The following is a 26,386-nucleotide window of genomic DNA, read 5'->3' as shown; positions in this document are numbered from 1 at the left end:
TTCCTAACATGCGCCGTATATACACGGCGCCGCGGGAGCTGCGTTCCTGCAAAGAACATATATACACCTCTGCTATTTCCGGTCATCGCACGGTGCTCGGGTTAAAAGGGCTGCCGTCTGACAGCAGAGCATCACCACACGTCGTCCCGGGGGTGTACACCGCTCCCTACCCATGCGTGGGCGATTGCTGTGGTTGGCTGGTCAATTCTGACCAGCCAATAATAGTAATGTGACAAAGTTTTGAAAAAAAAACAAAACAAAAAACACGTGACTGGTCTGATCAGTGCTGTCTGACACAGCACCAATGACATCAGTCACAATGGGTGGGATAATCGTTATGTCACCTTGCCTGACTGACCTCGTAAACTATTAACAGTTTGACCAATCAGCGCCAAATGGGTTAACCTGAAATAGTGATCACCACTCTGCACACCATCTTTTCCTAAGGGTATGTGCACACGTTGCGGATTTTGATGCGGATCCGCAGTGGTTTTGGACAGTGCACAACCAATGTTAGTGAATGGTAAATTAAGAATTGCTGTGCACATGCTGCAGAAAAATCTGCGCAGATTTGCAGCGGTTTTTCCCACAGCATGTCATTTCTTTTTGCGGATCCGCAGCAGCGTTTTCTAGTCGGGTACATGAAAAACTCTCTCTCTCCTCCAGAAGCAAAAGGGAGAAAATTCACAGACCAATTCCGCAAGAAAATCAATCGCACAAGAAATCCACATCAATTCCGCATGAAAACCGCAAGCGTTTTGCCCTGCGTTTTCTGCCAAGAGATGTGGATTCTCTGCAGGAAATTCCGCAGGCTAATCCGCAACGTGTGCACATACCCTTAGAGTTGGCATTTCCACTCTAATTGGTGTCAGTTTAGTGTGGTTATCCAACACTTTTCTGTTCTGGCCATTATAGGTTCCTTAGAGTGGGCGTGCAGAGTGATCGTGCAACTTCCCATGTTACTTGAGGAAGAATCATTGGCGGCCAGTGGGATCCCCCTGGAATCTGCCTTTTGCCATCTCCTGTGCTGTGTGGCTGATCTGTGATCACAGCAGCACCGTTTCCGCAATCCCTGTCCTAGTCCTCCCCTACTCCCAAATGAATTTTTAGAGGACTTGCTTGCCTTGAGTCAATTTTTAGGCAGTACATAAGGTGACCGTACATCACATTGTTAGTGACATGCATTTTTCTTTTGTAAAAAAAAACGAAAAAAATACAAACAATAGAATAACTAAGTAAATTTATAGGTAGGGCATTAGTGTAGTGAACTCCACTAATTTTATTTATGCAAATTTTTTCATCTGATTTTTCTTTTTTTCTTCGAAGTGCCTTTTCTAAATTTTTCATTTTTACTTTTTTGCTCTCTCTACTTGTTATAATAAATAGTACTCTTTACACAAGCCCCACACTATACACATATAAAGCACCACTTACACACACATCCCCAGTGTTTTGAAAAATAAAATAAAAAGGACCCATTGGTGAAGACAACACTATTTACCAGAGGAGGCACACGCTTTCCTTGCCTCCGACATGGATTCTGCCAGTGAAGAAGATCCCATATTCCTCTATTCCTCCTCCTCATCTAGTGAGGACGGTGTCCCAGCAAGGCGCCCTAAGACCCAGGCAACCCCTACAGCAATCAAGCCTATATGAATTCCACGCCCCAAAAATTAATCAGCAGGTTATTTCAGATTTCATCGGCAACTAAGGAATCCAATTAGATGTTACAGGAATTTTTTCTCAGAAAGGAAATAATGCATCTTATGGTGGCCCAGACAAATTTGTATGCCCATCAATTTTTCACCCCAAATTAGGGCTGAGGACTCCAAGTCAAACCACTGACTCCACGACTCTGCAGCACTGGTCACTACTGAGCATGTACATAAAGTACAGCACAGATTCATCTCATCTACATCTCCACAGCACTGATCAGTACTAAGCATGTATAGTTGTGCTCAAAAGTTTACATACCCTGGCAGAATTTTTGCTTTCTTCGCCTTTTTTCCAGAGAACATGAAAGGTAACACCAAAACCTTTTTCTCCACTTATGGTTAGTGCTTGGGTGAAGCCATTTATTGTCAAACCATTGTGTTTTCTCTTTTTAAGTCATAATGACAACCCAAAACATCCAAATGACCCTGAGGTAACATTCTCACCTGTGACCTGTGATAAATGCCAGGAAAAATGTTTGGGATACAAAGAAAAACCCACAAACATCATCAGCTGAAATTCTGGACTCTCTGAAAACTAGCGGTGTGGCCGTTTCAAGATGCATAATAAGGAGGAACATGAAGAAAAATGGGCTGCATAGTCAAGTCGCCAGAAGAAAGCCATTACTGCGCAAAAGCCACAAAGAATCTCGCCTACAATACGCAAAACATCACAGAAACAAGCCTCAAAACTTCTGGAACAAGGTAATTTGGAGTGATGAGACCAAAATTGAACTTTTTGGCTACAACCATAAACGTTACATTTGGAGAGAGGTCAACAAGGCCTATGATGAAAGGAACACCATTCATACTGTAAAGCACGGAGGAGGATCGCTGATGTTTTGAACATGTGTGAGCTACAAAAGGCACAGGAAACCTGGTCAAGGTTGAAGGAAAGATGAATGCAGCACGCTATCAGCAAACACTGGAGAAAAATTTGCAATCAGCCCGGAAGCTGTGCATAGGACGTACCTAGACGTTCCTACATAACGATCCAAAACACAAGGCCAAGTCAACCTGTCATTGGCTACGGCAGAAGAAAGTGAAGGTTCTGGAGTGGCCATCTCAGTCTCCTGACCTCAATATCATTGAGCCATCTGGGGAGATCGCAAGCACGCAGTTCATACTAGACAGCCCAGGAATTTACAGGAACTGGAGGCTTTTTGCCAAGAAGAGTGGGCAGTAGGGTGACCGGATCTCATATGGGGGGGAAAAAATGTCAGAATCTTGTTCGTCTGGACCCCACAAAACGATTCCCCTTTCCAGATAGCCAAAATTTGAGCTCGATCAGACGACGTTAACCCGTGCCGCTCGTTGCTCAAAGTTTGAAAAAATCCAAATTGAGGTATTTTAAGATTTAGGTATTTTGCATAGTCTGTTAGACTATAAAGAATGTGACAACAACATTTCAGAAATAGCCCTGACCAAATTTTCGAACCATTTGTGGTATTTGAATGCAGAGTTGGTGGGATTATCGTTTCTTGATGCCACCATTACAGACAATGAAAAGTTGTTAATGGCTAATAAATTGCTCAGTAGCACCGATGAACCATCAGAGCACGCTAACCTACATGAGTTGATAATTTTACATAGTTATCTAATCTATTCTAGAGCTTTTGTTAAAGTAGTTTTTGAAACGTCAGAATATAATGCTCGGCATTTGCTTACAACTTGCAGGACATATTGCTTTTGTTCTTCATCTTTTGTCAGAAGGTCGTTAAAGTCGGTTACTTCCTACCTCTTAATTTTTCTTTCCTAACTTTTGGATTTACAACCCTAGCGTGCTCTGATGGTTCATCTGTGCTACTGAGCAATTTATTAGCCATTAACAACTTTTCATTGTCTGTAATGGTGGGATCAAAAAACGATAATCCCACCAACTCTGCCTTCAAATACCACAAATGGTTCGAAAATTTGGTCAGGGCTATTTCTGCAATGTTGTTGTCACATTCTTTATAGTCTAACAGACTATGCAAAATACCTAAATCTTAAAATACCTCAATTTGGATTTTTTCAAACTTTGAGCGACGAGCGGCACGGGTTAATGTCATTTGATCGAGCTCAAATTTTGGCTATCTCAATATCTGGAAAGGGGAATCGTTTTGTGGGGTCCAGACGGACAAAATTCCGACATCGATTTTTTGCGGTCACCCTAGTGGGCAGCTTTACCATCTGAGAAAATAAAGAACCTCATCCACAACTACCACAAAAGACTTCAAGCTGTCATTGATGCTTGTCCCTGTCCGACATACCACAACACAAGTCCAAAAACAAGATTATATCTTGGATTATAATAGATGCATGGGGAGTGTAAATCTTTCAGATTAGGTCCTCAAACCATACAGAGCCATGCGAAAAGCCAAAGTATGGTACAAAAAATGGGCCCTGCACATTATACAGATGGCATTGTACAATGCTTATGTGCTATTCCAATCTGCAGGCAATATGGGGACCTTCCCTCAGTTTCATGAGGTAGTCATCAAGGCTCTGAAGTCAGGCATTCAGGAAGGTGAGGGTCCCAGTACTTCTGAAACTGATGGTGCCCACATCGTAACAGATTAACGTTTTCCAGCAGAGGTTCCCCAAACAGCGCAGAGGGGAAGATCACAAAAACCGTACAGTGTAGGCTTCAAGAGGGGAATCCGAAAAGACACAATTTGCAGCCATTGTGCAACCTTTAGAAACCTGGCCTTTGCATCAAGGATTCGCACATCACATTTTAAATTCATATACCAGTACAACCAAAAGCATTATAATAATTACTATAAAACTACGCTTCTAGATAAATTCCTTGAGGGGGTGTAGTGTCCAAAATGGGGTCACTTGTGGGGGGTTTCCACTGATTAGGCACATCAGGGGCTCTTCAACTGGGACATGGCGCTTGATCTCAATTCCAGTCAATTTTGCGTTCAAAAAAGTCAAATGGCGCTCCTTCTCTTCGGAGCCCTGCCATGCAGCCAAACAGTGGTTAACCCCCACATATGGGGCTTCAGCGTAATCAGGAGTAATTTTCTCTTGTTATTCTTGTGAAAACAAAAAAAAAAATTGGGTCTAAAGTAAAATTTTTGTGAAAAGTTAATCTTTATTTTGCCTTCCACATTCCATTAATTCCTGTGAAACATCTGAATGGTTAAACTTTTTGAATATGGTATTGAGCACCTTGAGGGGTGCAGTTTTTAGAATGGTGTCACTTTTGGGAATTTTCTGTCATGTAGACCCTTCTAACTTCCTAACAAAAAAAAAAAAAAAAAATATGTTTCCAAAATTGTGCTGATGTAAAGTAAACATGTGGGAAATGTTATTAAAGGGGTTGTCCGGGCTTTTCACATAATCTCAGTGCATATCTGGGCTGCAGAATGCTGACAATAAGTAATTTACCTTCTGTGGCCAGTTTCCAGGGTTTGCTAGATATCATCTCTTGCTTGTAAGAAAAATGTCCAGGGGGAGGTGTGTTCTGGCATTGAAATGAGAACTGGTCGTTTCCTCCTCACTAGTTTCACTTTCCATAGATCACTGTTCAGCATGTGTCTGGGGGAGGCGCAGCTGGGAGGTCCTGCTCTCTGCAGTGAGGCTGCTAGAGGGGGAGGATTTGTTACTGTGTGAGGAGGGCTTCTTCATGTGGTCGGGGACGGCCTGTTGCTATGGAGTGTGGGGTTGTTGCTATAGAGGGCATTCTTGGAGTAAAGTAGGAGGAAACGACCAGTTCTCATTTCAATGCCAGAACACACTCCCCCTGGACGTTTTTCTTACAAGAGATGATATCTTGGAAACCGTGCAGACTGGCCACAGAAGGTAAATTACTTGTCAGCATTCTGCAGCTCAGATATGCACTGAGATTATGTGAAAAGCCCGGACAACCCCTTTAACTATTTTGTGTGACATAGCTCTCTGATTTAAAGTCATAAGAATTAAAAGTTTGAAAATTGCAAAATTTTCAATTTTTTTTTTCACCAAATTTCCACAAATAAATGAAAGTTATATCAAAGAAATTTTACCACTATCATGAAATACAATATGTCACGAGAAAATGTCAGAATCACAGGGATCCATCAAAGCGTTCCAGAGTTATTACCTCATAAAGGGACAGTGGTCAGAATTGTAAAAATTGGCCTGGTCAGGAAGTCACAACAGGCTTCCGGGTCAAGGGGTTAAACACTTTATAAAAAAAATCATTTTTTACTATTGGACGTTATCAAATCCTTTCTTTTCCTTCACAAAGTTCAAACACATGTAAAGTCAGATTTTCAAAACAGGAAAAAAAAAAAAAAAAAAAAAAAGATTTTTCATCCGCATTGTCATCCGTATAAGATTAATTTTAATATATCAATGAATATAATTAACAAAAACAGTTTCTTAGATACATAATTGCAATATATCCATAATAGATTAGATATTATACAATTGGTCCACATAGGAGCAGTTTTATTTTATGGGGGGCTGCACCCACAGAGTGAGCCGTTACACCCAGTTGGGGAACTTGTCCAGAAGAAGAAGAATACGAAAGTGAAATAGCCATACGAAGCCACCGTGCAATAGTTGATTTTGAGGCCTTTTTTCCCCGTTTGTCCCCTGGAAGGAGACAAAGAGGGCTGATGACTGTCGCCAAGATTTTGAGACTTCTATATATTGGAGTAGGCAACGTTGGACATCTAGACAATGGAAGGTTTGCTCTCCCTGGGATTTTGGGTTGGCACAAAACGAGGGCAAAATTATTTCCTGGTCCCTGTGAAATTTTGAATTGACCTTTGGAAGGAAGGCCGGGTCAGTCTTTATAATTACTATGTCATCCAGAAAGGTAGTATATGGGGGATTTACTGAGATAGCTTGCAGCTCGCAGATACATCGAGCTGAAGTCCCTCCAGGTGTTCCCTTGTATTTAGGGAGTAGAATCTGGTTATGGTTACCTTCCGATATTCTTTTGTGGCAAACAGATCCACTTCTGGTATGGCCCTGAAGGCACAAATTTTCCCAAAGATTTCCTGATTCAGAGACCACTCTCCCTGATGTAACACATGACGGCTTAAGAAATCTGCCACAAGATTGTTCGCCCCTTTCAAGTGTGTGCTTGACAGGGACAAAAGATTGCTTTGTGCCCATACGAAGTTTTTTGGCTTCTGCCATCAGAGATGTTGACCTTGTTCCTCCTTGTCGATTTATGTATGATACGGTTGTGCTGTTCTGTCAACTCTTAGGTTGGAGGATGCTACCCTCATTGAGGGTTCCCATTGACCCTGTAGAATTTGGCCTGCTAGATGTGCTCCTCAACCTAACGGACTTGCATCCTTTTTTTTTTAAACATCTTTTTTATTGATTTTGTAATGAAATTGCATATTACAAGTTATAAACGTTGCATTGAATTGTTACAAAGAACATATTTAAACATGCTTATCACCTAAGCCTGAATAGATGGAAAAAAAAACTTAAATATAAAATTATCAAACATTCTTACATCCACATTTTCATAGATTACATTGACTGAAATCAGACACCTTATCTCCAGCTCCACCTTATCCTCCATATAACACATTTCAGTTTACCCAGACTACCACTCAAATCCTTTAATAGATACCAATCCGAATGCACAAAGGCGCTCATTAAGTCTTGAATTTCTCTGGTGGTCAGTGACGTTTCTATAAACTCTCCATTTTTTTTAAATTTTTTTTCATCATTTTATCTTTATTTCTGTTTCTCTTTTTTCCAAAAATAAAACCAATGTTAAACCTTCCCTGATCTCTCTTATCCCTGGGAGTGTTTTAGCTAGCCAGTGTTGCAGAATTAGGTGTTTTGTCGCCATTGCAATGGTGTGAAACAAGTCATGTAGCCGTCCCCCTCTTGTTTTACCCGTTGTAAAGTGAAACAACCAACACAATGGATCTACTTCTACACATATCCCACATATCTTCAGATACATATCCTGGACTTTTAACCAGAGTTCTTGTGTCCTGGGACATGACCAAAGTCCATGTTCTGTGTCTGTTTTGGGCATTGTACATTTTGGGCAACTTGTCTGCCTATCAGGATTCTGCGGAGTCGAAGGTATATTGAAGCCACATATTGTTTTATGCATTATTCTGAACTGACTCTCTCTCCATTGTTCACTGATGATATGCTTTCTTACCAATTCCCAGCCCCGCAGAATCTTGTGCTCAAGTTCTTCATCATGTATATATTTGTGAAATATTTTGCCCTTCCCTGAAGGGCGTAATATGTCCCTCAGCATCCCATATATTGAGGTGATAGATATTTCTCCAATGTCTTTGGTAACCAAGTCCTCCCATATTTCTGAATCGATTTCCTTCCTCACATCCTGAAGGAGGTCTAATACATAATGCTTTAATTGGCTATATAACATCAAATGAAATCTCGGCAGCTCAAATTTGTCTATCACTTCCAATCCCGTCAACCAGCGGCCTTCTTGTAGATGTAGTAAGTCCCCTAATGTCTGTATACCTTTCCCCAAACACTCTGTGTATAATTTATTTTCTCTTCCTAATCTAAAGGCAGGAAATTCCCAAGGATTCAGGTGTTTCGACACTCTCCACATTTTTAGCTTTTTTCTTACTGCCTTCCATGTGGCAATGGTATCTTTATATATTACCGAATATTTAATGTTTGGCGGTATGTGTGACAGCGGCGTATGTAGCAGCGCCGTCAGGTTCCACAAACCACAAAATTCCATTTCCAATTTGTAGTCAGTATATCGCCCCGTTTTTTTAAATCCAGTCGATTACATTCCTCATTAAACACCATAAATTATATCCCCTAATACTTGGCAATCCCACTCCCCCTCCCTCCTTTGGCTATAAGAACTCTAATGTACACAATCTCGCTCTTTTACCCCTCCAGATGAATTTCGAAAAGGCCCTGTTTAATCTGAGAACATCTGCGTGACGAATTAACATTGGGATAGTTTGCATTGGGTACAGTAATCTCGCAAAGATTCTCATCTTGATTAGGTGGCAGCGACCCAGCAGCGAGAGGGGTAGATTTCCCCACCTCTCCAACTCCTCTATTTTGCCTATGATAGGCTTATAATTGAGATCATAAATCTGTTTCGGCGTTCTCCCCAAATAAATTTCCGAGTACTTTATAGATGTTGTCGCTTTCGGGATACCCATTATATTATTCTCCTGGCCATGTTTTACCTCACTCCTCATGAACAGAATCTCACATTTAGACTGATTTAAACGAAAGCCCGAGAATTTTCCAAACTTTTCAATTTCAAGCAGCAACATAGGGAGATCTTCCTCTGGGTTGTTCATGAACAGAATTAGGTCATCTTCAAATAGGGCATTTTTGACTGTCTCATTTACCACCTTTATCCCTTTGTAGGAAATGCAATCACTTAAATATCTCGACATAGGTTCTATCGCCAAATTAAACAGTAAGGGGGACAGTGGGCACCCTTGCCTCATTCCCTTTTTCAGCTCGAAGGCATCTGAGAGAAACCCCGGCGTGTATACCCTTGGCAAAAATTGTCTAAATGGACCTACCAGATTTATTTTATCCAACACTTGACCCATCCATGACCACCTCACATTATCGAACGCTTTTTCTGCGTCCAGAGTGACCATAGCTGGATCCTCTCCCTTATCCAGATGCTTCCATCTAATCTTGTCTAGGAATAACATGGCTTTCCTTATATTAGTAACGGCTGATCTTCCCTTCACAAAACCTGTTTGTTGCTTTGATATCAATCTAGGCAGTATCCTAGCCAGCCTGTCTGCCATTATTTTTGAGAGAAGTTTAACATCTTGATTTATTAATGATATCGGTCTATATCCCGAAAGGTCTTCCAACTCCTTCCCTCCCTTCGGGAGAAGCTTTATGTAGGCCGTATTTATCCCTTCTGACATAGCTTCCCCTTGTAAAATGTGATTATATAGATCTTTAAGCGTGGGAACTATTTTCTCACTCAGCGCCTTATAAAATGAACCATTAAAGCCATCAGGCCCTGGAGCCTTATTGGCCCCCAGTCCTTTTATTGCCATACTAATTTCTTCCTCCGTGATGCAACCATTTAAATCTTGTAATTCCTCCTCCGTCAGTTTAGGGATATCAACTCTACCCAGCCATGTCTCCCCGCTACATCTTGATGATCCTCATCCTTCTATAAGCTAGCATAGAATTTGCCCAGCACTCTGTTTATATCTTTGGGATTAGTCAGTCGTTGTCCTTTTTTATCTCTAATTGCCAGTATAGATGTACCCACATATCTTCCCCTAGCCAAATTAGCCAGTATTCTCCCTGCTTTGTCACCATACCTATTTAATTCTACCTCCCAGTGATTTCTATATAATTGCTCTCTTTTTTCTGCCCATTCTTCAACATTTTTTTGGCCCGCATCCAATTATCTTTATCCTCATCCAGTAGTGAGTTCTTATATTTTGTACAGGTGCTCCTAACTTCGCTGCTAAGTACTGCTCTTTTATTTGTTTTTTTATTCTGTGCGTGTAAGCCATGATGTTTCCCCTTATCACCACCTTCGCCGTTTCCCAATATAGTCTAGGGTTAGATTTGTGCTCCTCAATATACATTGCAAACTCTGTCCACCATTCCCCCATCTGTTTCACAAAATCTTGCTCTTTTGTCATGTTTCCTTTGAATCGCCATAGATAGTCTGTCCCTTTCTGATGTGCGTAAGCTAAGGCCTCTTTCACACTTCAGTTTTTTACAATCAGTCACAATCCGCCAGGTTTTGAAAAAAACGGATCCTCAATTTTCTTTTGAGGATCCGGTTTTTTTTCCCCCATTGACTTGCATTAATGGCGGATTGTGACGGATTGCTGTCCGTTGCATCCGTTTTTTTTGAGGATCCGCCAAAAGTTGCTGTCCATCACCATCCTCAAAGATTTCAAAACGGAGCTTGCAACGTTTCCCGGCCAGCAGTTCCTTTATTTCCTCATTTTCAGGATCCGTCTCAAAACAGATCCTGTGCCATCCGTTCACATCAGTTGAGAACGGATGACGCTTCTCTGACTTTTTGGCGGATTTGAACTGATGCAAAAAACTGAAGTGTGAAAGAGGCCTAAGTCTAGAGATATAGGACTATGATCAGATATCACCATGTCCTCAATATTGGCATCACACATTTTGTGTAGTATCTTATCTGACACAAAGAACATGTCTATTCCTAACCATGTCTTGTGTGCATGAGAGTAATGTGAAAAATTCCCGATCCATAGGGTGTGACGTTCTCCACACATCTTTCAGCTGCCAATTTGATATCATATCTTCCAAATAACCTTTTTTCCCCCCTATATCTCTTCCCTTCTCCTGGATTTAATCTCATTAAGCTCCCTTTCCTGTCCTCTTCCTCCTTAAGCACCTCATTACAATCTCCTCCTATGATTATGTTGTTACCACTATCAGCCAGTATTTTGTTCTGTAAAAACATAAAAAATTTCTTTTGATTTATGTTCGGGGCATATATATTGTATAGGGTAATACTTTCATTATTTATCTCTAACTTCAAATGGATGACCCTACCCTCCTGGTCCATTTCTACGGATGAAACTCTGTGTGCCAATGCTTTATGTATAAGTATTAGGACTCCTGCTTTTCTGTCTACCGAGCTAGATGTATAAACTTCTCCCACCCATAATTTCTTCATTCTAAGGCAGTGTGCCCACGAGGTGCTTTTGGCAATTCCACCTCATAGATATCATTTAGCTGCTGTGTGTTTGTCTCTGGGAGGCCTATCATTTTCAGATTGCTTCTGCGGGACCTATTCTCCAGATCCTCTAGTTTCTCCACAGTGTAGGAGGCTTGTTTCTTTAAATCACTGACTTGTTTTTCTAGCTGAATAACTTTGTCCTCCGCCTCAGAGATTCTCTGCTCGGCTTCCTGCAGTTTCTGCTCCTGAGGAGTCATCTCGCTTTGCAGCTCTTTAGTGGTAGATTGGATCATGTCAACCACTGCCTGCTTAAAGTCTTCAGCAAGGTATGATGCCATTTCTTTTGCTAGCTGTTTAAAGTTTAATGAGCCAGGAGCATGTAGCTGCGTTTCCAATGTGCCTCTTGCCTCCAATGTCTCCCCCTGGCTGATATTTCCTCCTTTCTCTGGGGCTTCCTCCTCCCGTTCTATCTCCTCATGTGCTTGCCCTGTTTGTGCCGGTGTCTCCGTCGCCATTACTGTGCTCCCACTCTGCAGGCCTCCTCCGACCTCCTCCTCCCCCTGCGCCTCTCGTTACAAACCGATCCATGTTGCGGACGGTCCCGGATGGTCTCACGATTATCCCAGTACCTTTTGTGAGTCAGGGCTCTGTGTAAATGCAGAGTATTTACGGCGGTCAGTGGGAGCTCCCTCACATGCGTCTGCACATGACGGCGCCAGAACAGGAAGTACCCTTGCATCCGTTTTTAATACCACTGGGTTCCGAACTGACCAAGGTACACTGTTGTTCAGGTTTTCGGTGCTCAGCCACCACTTTAAAAAGAGTCCCGCACTTGTGGTGATAAGAGAATGTTCCAATTTAAATTGTAGGGATCATTCGCCTGCTCGGACAGGATCTGCCACTGTAATTCTCTCGTATGAACTTGCGCCCACTGAACCGATGGGAATGTCGCTATTAGGATACCCAAGAGTGACATCACCCCTCTTACTGAAATGGACTGCCCGGGTTGTACTAGCTTTATCTTTTGTTGGATGGTCTGAATTTTCCTTTCCGGAAGGACACAATCTTGTCTGAATGAATTCAACTGAATCCCGAGAAATTCCTGTATCTGGGCTGGAACTATCCTCGATTGTTTTAAATTTATCATCCAGCCCAGCCTGGTTAGCACCTCCAGTACTCTCGTCACTGCTCTTACAGTCTTTCATGCTGTCTGCCACAACGAGAAAGTCGTCCAAATAGGGTACCAGTAGTATGTCTTCTTTCCTCACGAAGGATGCCATTTCGGAAATTATCTTCGTGAAAATCCGAAGGGTTACTGACACCCCGAAGAGAAGAGATTGGTATCGCAAATGAGTGGGAACTTGTGCAATGTCCACCACCAATCTTAGGTACTGCTGATGTTCCCCACAATTAGTATCTGGTAGCAAGCATTTGTCAGATCTATTACTGCTATGTAACAGTCTGGATAGAGTAGCCTTACTGCCGATTTTAGAGTTTCCATCTAGAATTTCTCTGCTCGGATATAACGATTCATTGCCTTTAAACTGAAGATTGTCCTCAGCAAGCCGTCTGGTTTTTGCGGGAGGAACAAGGTGCTGTAGAATCCCTTCCCTATTTCTTGCTCTGGTACTTTTATCAACACTTCTTTCTGTATGAGGAGATGAACTTTTTCTAGTGTGGCTTGATTTTTCTTGGCCACGAGTTGCTATCATCCGTTGCGGCGGGGGGGGGGGGGGGGGGGGGAGGCTGATGAATTTTCGCCGCAAGCCTACGGATAACAGGTTGGTTATCCACTGTGAGGCTGGTAATGCTGACCACTGATGGACAAAAAAAAAAAAAATCTAAGTCTTCCCCCCCAACCGGCATTTTGGCATCATTGGTGTTTAGAATCTGATTTAGGGGGAGGCTTACTGAAGAGGAATCCTCTATCTTTCCTCTCTCTCCAGGGTTTGCTTCGCATGGACCTGTCGTCTGAGCGGCCTCCCCTATTTCCTGACCCTCGAAAGGACAACTGAGAGTCACCCCAACGATGTCTAGAGAAGGGGGATGGTGGAAAATGTTTTTTTCTTGTCCGCCGCCTTCTCGAAGACTTCATTCAATGCTTTCCCGAATAGATACTGTCCTTCACAAGGGACCACACAGAGCTTAACTTTTGATTGAAAGTCTGCGGCCCAGTTTTTTAACCACAGTGCTCTGTGACCTGAATTGGATAGGGCGCATGCCCGGGCAGCACATCGGACGGAGTCAACCGCGGCATCAGCTAGGAAACTTGCCGCTTTTTGCAAGCCTCCAGTAGCCTCTCTCTTGGACATTTGTTTATTATTTGCTCACAACTCCTCTAACCACTTGACCATAGCACGAGCTGTACAAGTGGCGGCTACCTCAGTTTAAAGTGACCATGCTGATGCCTCCCATGCTGATTTTAGGAAGGCATCAGCTTTCTTGTCGAGGGGATCTTTTAAGGCACCATGTCCTCAAATGGAAGAGCTATTCCTCTAGAGGTACTGGCAATAGCGGCATCCAGTCTAGGAGCCTTTTCCCATTTCTCATAGATTTCCTCATCAAATGGGAATTTGCGTTTGAGTGTCTGCGGAATGGACATCATTTTATTTGGCTTTTTCCACTCCCTTATAATAAAGTTCAACAGGTTATCATGAAAGGGAAAAACCCTACGTTTTTTTCCCCTCCAGGTTACTAAATATGGAATCTTGAATTGATCGCTGCTCCCTACTAGGTGTTTCAACCCCCAGAGTAGACCTGACAAGCTTAAGTAACTTTCCGATATCCTCAGATAAAAAACAAGGGTGGCAACAGTCTTGATCCGAGGAGTCCAGGTCCCAGTCATCAGAGGCCAATACTCCCAGTTCTTCCTCTGAATCTACATCAGGGCTTTGGATATGTGTAGGAGAAGGAGGAGGGGGTTTCCAGAACTGAGCGCAGCATGCTGCTTCATCTGTTTCTTTACCATGGTCTTTACTTCATCCCTAATAGATTTTATGCTCTGGAGTAAGGACGGCGACTCCTCAGCCATTGTTTTGTCAATACATGAGCGACAGATTCTTTTGTCATATGTTCTAGGGAGGGTTTTACTACACAGTGCACATGCCCTGTTTTTCTGTTTTGATGTGGCCTTCTTCCCCTAAACAAAACATGACACAGAAGCCATTATTACAAACGTGTTTTGCCTTACAAAGGCACTCACCCACCAGAGCCCAGGGTACCACGGTAGCCTGTGGGTTCCCTTCTTCCACCGGTATGAGCAGTTCCGTCATGCTCGTTTGAGAAGCCGCTGCATCCACTGTATAACACTTCTTTGTTAGGAGCGGTGTGCGCGCCCCTGAAGCAACTCCCTCCCGGAAGTGTCCAGCACAGTATCCCCCAGCATGTGATGTCACTTCTTGTGAGATTGGAAGCCAACCCATTCACTCAGCGCCAGCGTCGTGATGGACACGCCCATCCCCGGCCTAGCCTCCGGACAGGAGCGGCCGCCGGGCAGTCCAGCGGCGGGATGAGGTGCGACCCACAGCAGCTCCCTGGACGCCGACATGATGGGCATACGCCACCGCTCCCAGCTGCCCCCACGCTGCGGACCTTGGTCTCCGGACCAGAAATCATCAGAGGGGGATCCCTCTGGAGGTACGCAGCATCCACCTGCAGGAACAGGAAACCAAAACTGAGGAGAGAGGTGCCGCCCCCTTCTTTTATCTCTGCTGCAGGTTTCCTGTTCCTGGGGGCGGACGCCATCTCATGTATGGTGCTGTCATGGGGAAGGGAAAAATTTTTTCAAAAATCTGTTTTGCAAATTGCCTCTACAGAGAGGAGAAGGACTTGAACTCTATAGCGCCACCTGTTGGAAGTAGCGATCCTACAAATCACTATCGACCATATAACGAGTCTTGCAATATGACTCAGGATAAAAGCCAAATCAGAATCTCAAACTGCAGACAGTGTTTCGGGATATTGCCCCTCGTCAGTGCAAAGTACGAGAAACGATTTGGTTAACATTTCCTGAGACCTGTAACTTTATTTTTCTGTCTGTCTATGGAGCTGTCAGGACATACACAATTTGTAGTCCTGTAAGGGCAGAACTGGGTAAACTGCGGCCCACGGGTCACATCTGGCCCTCAGCATGCAGACAGCGGTGAATACATTGGTAGAGGACGGGTCCATCTTCCACCAGTGTGTGAGACAGCAGACGTGATGACGTCATTTCACTGCGGTGTTGCTGAGACTCCGTGCACAGGAGACAGAAGCAGAACGTCGGGAGAGTGGGAGCGAGGAGAGTATGTGGTGGTGCTTTTTTTTCATTTGTATGTATATAGAGAGGATATCTGGTGGGCTCAAATTGTATATATGTAGGGCTCATGTTGTATTTAGGGAGGTTATGAGGGGATTCACACTGTATGTATGAAAAGGAGGCTGTGGGGTCTCACACTGTGTATATATACGGAGGCTATGTGGGGGTTCACACTACATAGGGAGGATATGTGGGGCTCGCTGTACATAGGGAGGCCATGTGGGGGCTCATATTGTATTTAGAGAGGCTATGAGGGGGCTCACTGTGTAATGTAATATATATATGGGCTCACACCGTATATATGGTAGCTATGTGGGGGCTCACATTATATTTTAAGAGGCTATGACAGAGCTCAGTGTATTTATAGAGGCTATGTGGGGGCTCATATTGTATACTCATACCATGTATATGGGGGCTGTGTGCAGGCTCATACGGTAAATAGGGGGATGTCAGCATACTTAATATTAAGTAATACAATTAATACTAATATAAATAATTAATATGGTTATAATATTGAGCAGAAATAATTTCAGCCTATTGGTTCGGCCTCCACGACAGTCACAGTCTCTCACGTTGTGCCATGGGAAATTGAATTGCCCACCCCTGCCTTAGGAGACTTGAACTTGGGACCGTTTAATGGTTTATACCACAGTAAGTTGTGAAAGTATTCACTACTCCCTCCCTTGGCATGTTTCATGTTGCTTTGCTACCTTGCAACATGGAATTTCACAGTGCTTTTTTTGAGGGTTTGCATCAGTTCATGTAAAGAACACACCTACAATTGTGAACATTTGATTTTCATTTTAACTGTGAAGCAAACATACAGGGAAAAATAACTGAAAACTTCAGTGTGAATTACTAATCACCCCCCTAAAGTGTCAGTACTTTGTAGAGCCTCCTTTTGGGCAATTACAGCTGCAAGTTGCTTTGGATAAGTCTCTATGAGCTTTCCACACCTGGCCACTGGGTCATTGCAAAACTGCTCCAGATACTTCAAGTTAGATGGTTTCTTCTGGAGAGCGCAATCTTCAAGTCTGACCACCTATTCTCAATTGGATCAAGGTCTGGGCTTTGACTAGGCCACTCCAAAACATTTAAACATTTCGTCTTAAACCACTCAAGTGTTGGTTTAGGAGTATGCTTTGGGTCATTGTCTTGTTGGAAGGTGAACCTCCATCCCGGTCTCAAATCACTGACAAACAGGTTTTGCTCAAGAATATCCCTGTTTTTTGCACCAACCATCTTCCCCCTCCCTTCTGCTAAAAAACATCCCCACAGCATCATGCTGCCACCATGTTTCACTGTGGAGATGATGTTCTTGGGGTGATGAGCTGTGTTAGTTTGGCGACAGCCATACCATTTACCATGGTGGGCAAAAAAAAGTTAAATTTTGGTTTAATCTGATCACAGCACCTTCCTCCACACATTTGGGGAGTCTCCCATGTCTTTTGGCAAACTCAAAATGAGCCTTACAATTTCTGTGTGTAAATAAAGGCTTTTTTCTGCCCACTATTCCATAAAGGCCACCTCTATGGAGTATACGGCTGGCATATTGTGTTCATGTGGACAGATACCCCAGCCTCTGCTTGGGAACTCTGCAGCTCCTTCAAGGTTACCTTTGGTCTCTGTGCTGCCACTCTGATTAATGTCAGTAGCTTGGAGGATTCCCATTCAAAATAAAACAGAATCTTTAATAATTCATTAAAACCTGAGACATCACATAAACAACACATAAACAGACATAATAGTGCTTGTGCGTATCAGTGCTCATTTAAAAAATGGTTCGGTCTCACCATTACTCATGGACATAGACGCCCCGGCGTATTTTTCAGATGTCCACTGCCGGGTATTCGGGTCCATATAGCAGCACAAGACAGCGTGTGGAAAAAGAGGTTAAAGGGTTACAGGTGTGCAGTTTTCCCTATCCTCCCTGTCGTGCCCAGGTATTACTCCTGCCCTTACAAGGACAGGCCCCAAATGGACTCTAGTGTCACCCCCAGTCGTCAGAAGGGGTATCTGCTCCCTACGCGTTTCCTCCCCAATAACAGGGATTCATCAGGGGAGTTATACAAATAGATATAAGGGGGTTTAAATATATTTGTCCATAAAGAAAAAGAGAAGGCCCCGCAATGGCTGGGTGCCTCAACTAGCAGAGTGACTGTCCATATCACTGCCAAAAAGTAAGTCCCATGGATAGATGGTGTGGTTTCCTTAAATAGACCATCCTACACACAAGTTCCACCCCCAGCGATTAGCCTCACCTGAGGTAGTCAGATCAATGGCCAGTAGGGAAAGTATATGCAAGAAACCCTTTCATTGGTATAATAATGAGAGGTCAGTGAACCCGCCCCTATGTTCTCTTATATTTACTAAGAATCTGCCCAAGCTTAAAAATTGACCAACACAGCAATCACTTTTCAATTCAAAACATAAATTATCATGCCTCGATATATTTCTCAGAATAGGGCACCATTGTATAAGGCCAAAGTTATAAATTATCCTGACATACAGATATGATGTTTCTCACAGTGGGGTATTTGTGTCTGATTAATCCCCTGGGGCATAGACGCTGCTTACATCGCAGTAAATTCACACAGTAAGGGTATGTGCACACGCTGCGGTTTTGGCCCTGCAGAACTGCAGCAGTTCCGCAGACATGGTACTTTACCATGTTAGCCTATGGGTTTTCAAAACCGCAGTGCTCACGCTGCGGTTTTTTACCTGCGGAGCATGTCAATTGTTTCTGTGGATTCTGCTGCGGTTTCACACCTTTAACTTAGTAGAGGTGTGAAACCGCAGGGCAAAACCGCAGGTCACTTTACCTGCGTTTCCGCGGGAAAAAACCTGCAGCAGAATCCGCAGCGTGTGCACTCACTCTAAGATTTCCAGGGTGAAGGTGATCGCGGACGCTGCGATATATCATCTCTATGAAGTAAGCGCCGCTACAGTCGCGGTAAACCCGCTTAGTAAGGTCACTCAGCAGTGGTCACACCAAGCTCACATGGTGAGGACTCCAAATGGAGGACAATCGCTGATACCGCGAAGTGTCACTCTTCGGACGTGAACGCCGCTACAATCGCGGCAAGTTCACACAATGAGATCTCCAGCTGGACGGTGATTGCAAAATACCGCGATATCTCATCTCCGGGTAAATTAGGCATCTCCGTTGTGACCGCCCTGTAGGGCAGATCAAGCATAATTAGGATGCCTGCCACAGTAATGCCGCAATTAAAAAGACATATAGCTTACAATTAGGTCATATGCCCTTTTTTTTTCTATTTTCTTTTCCTTTCCCTCCACCCAGTGGGGTAGATCAGGCCAAATCTAGCGATAAGTCACTCTGATAAGTCACCCTCCTTGCCCAGGCTGAGAGTTTTGGTGAGCAGCATTCACATGGCTGGTTTGTTGTGGTATCATGTTCTTTCCATTTGATGATAATGGATTTTGATGGTGCTTCGGGGATCATCAGGGATTGGATTACTTTTTGTATAACACAACCCTGACTTGTACTTAACAACACTGTCCCTGACTTGCTAGGATATCTCCTTGGTCTTCCTGGCGTTGCCAGGATATCTCCTTGGTCTTCCTGGCATTGCCTGGATATCTCCTTGGTCTTCCTGGCATTGCCTGGATATCTCCTTGGTCTTCCTGGCATTGCCTGGATATCTCCTTGGTCTTCCTGGCATTGCCTGGATATCTCCTTGGTCTTCCTGGTGTTGTTTGGAGATCTCTTTGGTTTTCACTGTGGTGTTTGGTAAGTGGTGCCTCTTGTTAATGGTGTTGCAGCCTCTGCGGCCTTTCAGAAAAGATAAAGTGTATATACTGACAGACCATGTGACACTTAGGCCTCTTTCACACTTCAGTCTTTTGAAGTCAGTTCAAAACTGTAAAAGCGTGAAAAAACGGATCCATTGCAGATTTGCATTTTTGGACGGATGCGCCGCAGCCGCCAGTGTATGGAATGTAAAGGAACAGAACAAGAGAGAAAAAAACGAGAGAGAAAGAGAAAAAAACGAGAGAGAAAGAGAAAAAAACGAGAGAGAAAGAGAAAAAAACGAGAGAGAAAGAGAAAAAAACGAGAGAGAAAGAGAAAAAAACGAGAGAGAAAGAGAAAAAAACGAGAGAGAAAGAGAAAAAAACGAGAGAGAAAGAGAAAAAAACGAGAGAGAAAGAGAAAAAAACGAGAGAGAAAGAGAAAAAAACGAGAGAGAAAGAGAAAAAAACGAGAGAGAAAGAGAAAAAAACGAGAGAGAAAGAGAAAAAAACGAGAGAGAAAGAGAAAAAAACGAGAGAGAAAGAGAAAAAAACGAGAGAGAAAGAGAAAAAAACGAGAGAGAAAGAGAAAAAAACGAGAGAGAAAGAGAAAAAAACGAGAGAGAAAGAGAAAAAAACGAGAGAGAAAGAGAAAGAGAAAACGAGAGAGAAAGAGAAAGAGAAAACGAGAAAGAGAAAACGAGAAAGAGAAAACGAGAAAGAGAAAACGAGAAAGAGAAAACGAGAAAGAGAAAACGAGAGAGAGAGAAAACGAGAGAGAGAGAAAACGAGAGAGAAAGAAGACGAGAGAGAAAGAAGACGAGAGAGAAAGAAGACGAGAGAGAAAGAAGACGAGAGAGAAAGAAGACGAGAGAGAAAGAAGACGAGAGAGAAAGAAGACGAGAGAGAAAGAAGACGAGAGAGAAAGAGAAAACGAGAAAGAAAACGAGAGAGAAAACGAGAAAGAAAACGAGAGAGAGAGAAAACGAGAGAGAAAGAGAAAACGAGAGAGAAAGAGAAAACGAGAGAGAAAGAGAAAACGAGAGAGAAAGAGAAAACGAGAGAGAAAGAGAAAACGAGAGAGAAAGAGAAAACGAGAGAGAAAGAGAAAACGAGAAAGAAAACGAGAAAGAAAACGAGAAAGAAAACGAGAGAGAGAGAGAAAACGAGAGAGAAAGAGAAAACGAGAGAGAAAGAGAAAACGAGAGAAAGAGAAAACGAGAGAAAGAGAAAACGAGAGAAAGAGAAAACGAGAGAAAGAGAAAACGAGAGAGAAAACGAGAGAAAGAGAAAACGAGAGAGAAAACGAGAGAGAGAGAAAACGAGAGAGAGAGAAAACGAGAGAGAGAGAAAACGAGAGAAAGAGAAAACGAGAGAAAGAGAAAACGAGAGAAAGAGAAAACGAGAGAAAGAGAAAACGAGAGAAAGAGAAAACGAGAGAAAGAGAAAACGAGAGAAAGAGAAAACGAGAGAAAACGAGAGAGAAAACGAGAGAGAGAGAAAACGAGAGAGAGAGAAAACGAGAGAAAGAGAAAACGAGAGAAAGAGAAAACGAGAGAAAGAGAAAACGAGAGAAAGAGAAAACGAGAGAAAGAGAAAACGAGAGAAAGAGAAAACGAGAGAAAGAGAAAACGAGAGAAAGAGAAAACGAGAGAAAGAGAGAAAACGAGAGAAAGAGAGAAAACGAGAGAAAGAGAGAAAACGAGAGAAAGAGAGAAAACGAGAGAAAGAGAGAAAACGAGAGAAAGAGAGAAAACGAGAGAAAGAGAGAAAACGAGAGAAAGAGAAAAAACGAGAGAAAGAGAGAAAACGAGAGAAAGAGAGAAAACGAGAGAAAGAGAGAAAACGAGAGAAAGAGAGAAAACGAGAGAAAGAGAGAAAACGAGAGAAAGAGAAAGACAGAAAGAAAGACAGACAGACAGACAGACAGACAGACAGACAGACAGAAAGAAAGAAAGAAAGAAAGAAAGAGAAAGAGAAAAGAAAAAAAAAAGATTTTTTTCGGTGCCAGAACGGCTTTTGGGGTTAAATGACATGAATGGAAGCTCTTCCGGGCATGCTCAGTATAAAAAAGTGGAATCCGTTGGTGGATTCCGTCATTTGATGGTTTGCAACGGATCCGTCGCCCATAGGCGTCCATTATAGCACATGGCGGACAGCGACGGATCCATCGCGATCCGCCGTTTCAAAGCAGACAAAAAACGTTTCAATGTCCGTCCATTCCAGACAGTGGACGCCAAAATTATGAGGGATCCGTCAAAAAAACGATGCAACGGATGACCATCTGTCGCAATCCATCACTATTGTAAGTCTATGGGAAAAAAACGTATTCCGCCAAAAAAAAAAAAAAAAAAGGCGGATTTCAACTGACGTCAAACGACTGAAATGTGAAAGAGGCCTTAGCTCGCACACAGGGTCACTAAGTATGGGACTGATGAAGGGAATTGCTTGCACCAGAAGATTTTAGGGGCTTCATCGCAAAAGAGGTTAATACATATTCACAAAACAATTTTTAGTTATCACCCCATAAATTTAATTTATGCCTATATATTTCTCACTTCGCCAATTTAGACTATTTAGTGCTGATGCATCACACACAAATCAGATTACAAAAATATTTAACCCCTTCACTACCAAGGGTGGTTTGCACGTTAACTACCGGGCCAATTTTTACAATTCTGACCACTGTCCCTTTATGAGGTCATAACTCTGGAACGCTTCCATGGATCCCGGTGATTCTGACATTGTTTTCTCGTGACATATTGTACTTCATGTTAGTGGTAAAATTGCATTCAAATAACTTGCGTTTATTTGTGAAAAAAACGGAAATTTTGCGAAAATTTTGAAAATTTCGCAATTTTCCAACTTTGAATCTTTATGCCCTTAAATCACAGCGATACGGCACACAAAAAACTTAATACATAACATTTCACACATGTTTACTTTACATGAGCACAATTTTGGAACCAAAATTTTTTTTTGTTAGGAAGTTATAAGGGTTAAAAATTGACCAGCGAATTCTCATTTTTGCAACACCATTTTATTTTTAGGGACCACTTCACATTTGAAGCCACTTTGAGGGGTCTATATGATAGAAAATACCCAAAAGTGACACCATTCTAAAAAATGCACCCCTTAAGGTGCTTAAAACCACATTCAAGAAGTTTATTAACCCTTTAGGTGCGTCACAGGAATTTTTTGAATATTAAAAAAAAAAAATGAACATTTAACTTTTTTTCACACAAAAAATACTTCAGGTTCAATTTTCTTTATTTTACCAAGGGTAACAGGAGAAATTGGACTGCAAAAGTTATTGTGCAATTTGTCCTGAGTACGCTGATACCTGATATGTGGGGGGGAACCACTGTTTTGGCGCATGGCAGACCTCAGTAGGGAAGGAGCGCCGTTTGACTTTTTCAATGCAAAATTGGCTGGAATTCAGATCGGAAGCCATGCCGCGTTTGGAGAGCCCCTGATGTACCTAAACAGTGGAAACCCCCCAAGTGACCCCATTTTGGAAACTAGACCCCCCAAGGAACTTATCTAGATATGTGGTGAGAACTTTGAACCCACAAGGGCTTCACAGAAGTTTATAACGTACAGCGGTACAATTAAAAAATCATATTTTTTCCACAAAAATGATCTTTTCACCCCCAATTTTTATTTTTCCAAGGGTAACAGGACCCTAAAAGTTATTGTGCAATTTGTCCTGAGTACGCTGATACCCCATATGTGGGTGTAAATGACTATTTGGGCGCATAGCAGAGCTCGGAAGGGAAGCAGCGCCATTTGACGTTTTTGGCTAGAATTGAGATCGGACACCATGTCGCGATTGGAAAACCCCTGATGTACCAAAACACTAGAAACCCCCCACAAATGACACCATTTTGGAAACTAGACCCCCCAAGGAACTTATCTACATGTGTGGTGAGCACTTTGAACCCCCCAGTGCTTCACTGAAGTTTATAACGTACAGCAGTACAATTAAAAAATCATATTTTTTCCACAAAAATGATCTTTTCACCCTCAATTCTTATTTTTCCAAAAGTAACAGGACCCTAAAAGATATTGTGCAATTTATCCTGAGTACGCTGATACCCCACATGTGGGGGTAAACCACTATTTGGGCGCATGGCAGAGCTCGGAAGGGAAGCAGCGCCATTTGATGTTTTTGGCTGGAATTGAGATCGGACACCATGTCGCGTTAGGAAAGCCCCTGATGTACCAAAACAGTAGAAACCCCCCACAAATGACACCATTTTGGAAACTAGACCCCCCAAGGAACTTATCTAGATGTGTGGTGAGCACTTTGAACCCCCCAGTGCTTCACTGAAGTTTATAACGTCCGGGCGTGAAAATAAAATCGTATTTTTTCCACAAACATCATCTTTTAGTCCCCATTTTTTTATTTTCCCAAGGGTAACAGGAGAAATTGGACCCCAAAAGTTGTTGTCCAATTTGTCCTGAGTACGCTGATACCTCATATGTGGGAGAAAACTACTGTATGGGCACACATCAGGGCTCGGAAGGGAAGTAGTGACGTTTTGGAATGCAGACTTTGATGGCATGGTCTGCGGGTGTCATGTTGCTTTTGGAGAGCCCCTGATGTACCTAAACAGTGGAAACTCCCCACAAGTGACCCCATTTTGGAAACTAGACCCCCTAATGAACTTATCTAGATGTGTGGTGAGCACTTTGAACCCCCCAGTGCTTCACAGAAGTTTATAACGACCGGGCGTGAAAATAAAAATATCGTATTTTTTCAACAAACATCATCTTTTAGTCCCTAATTTTTTTATTTTCCCAAGGGTAACAGGAGAAATTGGACCCCAAAAGTTGTTGTCCAATTTGTCCTGAGTACGCTGATACCTCATATGTGGGAGAAAACTACTGTATGGACACACGTCGGGGCTCGGAAGGGAAGTAGTGACGTTTTGGAATGCAGACTTTGATGGATTGGTCTGCGGGTGTCAAGTGCGTTTGGAGAGCCCCTGATGTACCTAAACTATTGAAACTCCCCACAAGTGACCCCATTTTGGAAACTAGACCCCCCACGGAGCTTATCTAGATTTGTGGAGAGCACTTTGAACCCCCAAGTGCTTCACAGAAGTTTATAACGCCTGGGCGTGAAAATAAAAAAAACATTTTTTTCCGCAAAATTATATTTTTGCCCCCAATTTTTTATTTTCCTAAGGGTAACAGGAGAAATTGGACCCCAAAAGTTGTTTTGTAATTTGTCCTGAGTAGGCTGATACCCTACATGTGGGAGTAAAACACTGTTTGGGCGCATGGCAGAGCTTGGAAGGGAAGGAGCACCATTTGACTTTTTCAACGCAGAATTGGCTGGAATTGAGATCAGACGCCATGTTGCCTTTGGAGAGCACCTGATGTGCCCAAACAGTGGAAACCCCCCAATTATAACTCCAACCCTAACCTCAACACACCCCTAACCCTAATCTGAGCCCTAGCCCTAACCCTAGCCCTAACCCTAGCGGGAAAATGGAAATAAATACATTTTCTTTTAGTTTTATTACTTTTCCCTAACTAAGGGGGTGATAACGGGGGGTTTGATTTACTATTTATGGCGGTTTTTATGTTTGGCGGCTGTCACACGCTAAAAGACGCTTTTTATTGTAAAAGTAGTTTTTGCATCACCACATATTGAGAGCTATAATTTTTCCGTATTTTGACCCACCGAGTCATGTCAGGTCTTATTTTTTGCGGGACGAGTTGACGTTTTTATTGGTACCATTTTCGGGCACGTGACATTTTTTGATCGCTTTTTATTCCGATTTTTGGGACGCAGAATGAACAAAAACCAGCATTTCATGAATTTCTTTTGGGGGGGTGCGTTTACACCGTTCCGCGTGCGGTAAAATTGATAAAGCGGTTTTATTCTTCGGGTCAGTACAGTTACAGTGATACCTCATTTAGGTCGTTTTTTTATGTTTTGTTGGTTTTATGCAATGAAAACTATTTTATATAAAAAATAATTATTTTTGTATCGCTTTATTCTGCGAGCTGTAACTTTATTTTTTTGCGGATGACGCTGTATGGCGGCTCGTTTTTTGCGGGACAAGATGACGTTTTCAGCGGTACCATGGATATTTATATGTGTCTTTTTGATCGCGCGTTATTGCACTTTTTGTTCGGTGGTATGATAATAAATCATTATTTTTTGCTTCGTTTTTTATTTTTATTTTTTAAGGGGTTCGCTAAAGGGGTTAACTAATGGGACATTTTTATAGGGCAGGTCATTACGGACGCGGCGATACCAAATATGTGTACTTTTATTGTTTTTGGTTTTTTTTATTTTGAAAAAATGGATTTATTGGGGAATATTTTTTTTTTTTTTACTAATTTATTTAGCGATTTTTTTTAAAATTATTTTTAACACTTTTTTTTTTTTTTTTTTTTACTTTATTACCTTGTCCCAGGTGGGACATCACTGTCCTGTGACAGATCGCTGATCTGTCACATCACTGTGACAGATCAGCGATCTGTCACAGGCACTGCTGCAGACTTCCTCATGCCTGCGCTTTGCAGGCACTGAGGAAGCCAGCTTCCTCAGGCCCCCGTCGCCATCTTGGATTCGGGGGCCTGGAGGAAAGGAGCCCCCCGCAGCAGCGCTGCACATTGCGCTGCTGTGGGGGGCTCAGGGAAGCACGGAGGGAGCCCCCTCCCTGCCGATGCTTCCCTTTAACCCCCGGTACACCGCGATCGCGTTTGATCGCGGTGTGCAAGGGGTTAACGTGTCGGGGCGGTCCGTGACCGCCCCTGACACATTGTGCCGGGTGTCTGCTATGATAATTAGCTGACACCCGGCCGCGATCAGCGGCGCTCACCACGTGGGCGCCGCTGATCATGGTGACGTAATATTCCGGCCATGGTAATTAGGTCCATGGTCACATGGACGGAATATTACGTCAATTGTAGGTAAGGGGTTAAACAGGTGCTAATGTAACAAAATAGGGAATAAGTCAAGCCACTATATATAGTGTGATACCA

At 42.8% G+C, this 26,386-nt stretch overlaps 1 protein-coding gene across 7 annotated transcripts in view; it reads right to left on the bottom strand.

The window, feature by feature from the left end:
• Window positions 1-26,386, bottom strand: part of MIS18BP1 (MIS18 binding protein 1) — a 126,739-nt gene that overhangs the window by 32,967 nt on the left and 67,386 nt on the right. The window lies entirely within an intron of this gene.

The sequence above is a fragment of the Dendrobates tinctorius genome, unplaced genomic scaffold (genome assembly GCF_039654945.1).
Source record: "Dendrobates tinctorius isolate UK_male_01 unplaced genomic scaffold, ASM3965494v1 ptg000057l, whole genome shotgun sequence".
Classification (NCBI taxonomy): domain Eukaryota; kingdom Metazoa; phylum Chordata; class Amphibia; order Anura; family Dendrobatidae; genus Dendrobates; species Dendrobates tinctorius.
This window is presented reverse-complemented; position numbering and strand designations above follow the sequence as displayed.